This window comes from Phaeoacremonium minimum, assembly GCF_000392275.1.
Source record: "Phaeoacremonium minimum UCRPA7 unplaced genomic scaffold PA7_03_scaffold_468, whole genome shotgun sequence".
Lineage (NCBI taxonomy): Eukaryota > Fungi > Ascomycota > Sordariomycetes > Togniniales > Togniniaceae > Phaeoacremonium > Phaeoacremonium minimum.
In genome coordinates, this window is record NW_006921370.1 from 358,624 (window position 1) to 361,042 (window position 2,419).

Sequence of the window (2,419 nt, forward strand, 5' to 3'; positions counted from 1 at the left end):
CAGCAAAAACACTGCCAAAAGCAACGCGGATACGGCGTACTGTACAGTACATGGCTCAGCATGGCTTTCGACTAAGCGGCAGCGGGATGTAGGGTGGTCTTGCCGCCACCGTCCCCTGCACCTGGCAAAGGAGATGATGGATGCATGTGTATAAGTCAAGTTGTGCCGATCCCGTCTCAGCATAAAGTTGCCGTATCTGGCAATGAAGCTCCTTTGGCCTGAATTGCCCTCAAAAAGCAACAGAAACTTCAGAATCCAAGGTCACAGTAAACTGGGCAGTTGTCTATGCGTCCTATCAAGCAAGGAGACTCGTCGGCATAGAATCCGGCACCTGGGGGTTGTGCTTCGTGAGGGTGGTCAGGATGCAATGGAAGTCAGAGCCGGGTGCTAGCTGGGCTTCTCCAATTACCCCAATCCTCCCCTCCTCCTCCTTTTTCTAGAGTGCCAACGCCTCTCCACGCTACCTAGACTTACGCCTTTCATGAGGACCTTGTACTGTACGAAAAGGTACAGCACTGCCCGTAGCGAGCATAGCGAGCTACGTGTCAAGCATGACATGACGTTGGACGCTGGGCAGGCCCAGGGATGGATAGGCTCTGTACATACTAGAGTAGGAATGCAGTAGTGTACAGTACTCTAGAGTGGTAGCCCATGCCATGCACCACCACGCCCACCAGAATTGATAATGGCCCATAACCATGGCCATGACCATGACCATGCCCTTGCCCTTGACCTCGAACACGAGCATACCATGGCTCGCATGGGTGTGCTTCCTTCCAGGTGTGGCTTGCCCTGTGCCCACCTGGGAGACGATCTCACAGGGGTATCGCTGCTGCGGGTAGAAATTGCAGAAGGCTGTCAAACCAAGATTTCCACCAGTCCGCTTCCACGATGTGTCTTCTGCCCGCGGTTCCCGAGCAGCGGCCCCTGTGATGCCATTTTGCCATACTATGTAATGCCATGGCGCGCATGCGGTTAATACCAGACGCTTGTGCTCACCGGGTTTTCACGAGAAAGAGGCGCACTTCAGCGTTGCGTTGCACCCCGAAGTGAAACTAAAGAGGTGACCATCTATCTATCTGGATGTGGTGCACTGCATACATACAGACCTACTGTATCTGATCATCTACAGAGGAAGACTAGCTCAAGGCATTTGGGGAACCGAGACCGAAACTCGACAACCTTCCGTCCCTGTCATGGCGATGGAGGGTGACAGGAGAGTCTCAATCGGGCATTTCACCTTCTCTCCTCTCATCTCATCTCATCACATCACATCGCTACGGCGTACATAATAACAACACAAAGCAATACAATTCAACATGGTACATGACTCGATCTACTCTTGAGATGACCAGGGATGACACGGAGCGTTCCTTACGAGGGGTTTTCCCGATGAAGAAGCCTATAACACTGAGCTACAAGGTTGATAACAGATGGAATCGGCGCCTGTACGAATCCAGCCCTCGCTCCGCACCCGGCCGCCGGGCCGTAGCACTGGTGTCAGTCTGGTGAGATGTGCCAAAACTGCCGGAGGTGCTGGCTCGGCGTCCACCCCTGGACCCAGGTCCATACCGACCCCTTTCAATCTAACATGGCACCATCGCTAAGACATGATAAATTCTCCGAAAGGAGCGGTTGAAACTACCTGGCACCCACGCCACAAACATGTGAATTCGGTGAGGGGAAGAAGCCTTATTGGAGTTTTCTAAGTCCCATGTGCATGTGCATTGTGCATGCTACTACTGTCACAACCTACTGTTCTCGAGTAGGCGGAGCCTGCAACTTTTTAAGAACTCCTCCGTTTCCCATCACGCATCGTCCGGGGGCATGGCAATGAGAATTGAACAAGACTGAGCTGAAGCATTAACAAATTCCGCGCTATTGCTTGGTCCCTCGACGGACTCAATACACCCCTGGCCCTGAAGCTCCTCGTTCCGCTTTTCGACAGTTGACCAGATACGCGAGACCTGATCCCGCACCCAGTGATCATCCCCCCGTCGTCTTTTTATCTGGCCCGGTAAGCCGTCGATCCTATTTCACGCCCGCACAGCTTGCAAGTCACCATCTTACCCACATACAGCACGGCCCTGCCTCATTCTGACACAGCGGAAGAAACGGCGCCAGCTGCCTGAAAAGCGGTAGTCTGACTCCCGTTGTTGGTGAGATCATGGGCGGTTGCTTAACACAAGAGCCCTTAAGACTGCCTCTTCAATTATCAGCATACTACAGACAAGACCACTGCGACTGACTGACTGTTCTGTTTCTTCCTCAACACTGGTTATTGACCAGGAGATAAATCTTCCAGCAGTGCAAATCCCGTCTTCAAAGACTGTGCCCACATTACGTGGTTTCAGGAGAAAACCACTACTCTACCTCAAACGGCTGCTTGTCGAGCCTAAGAGCGCTGATCACAGTTGGT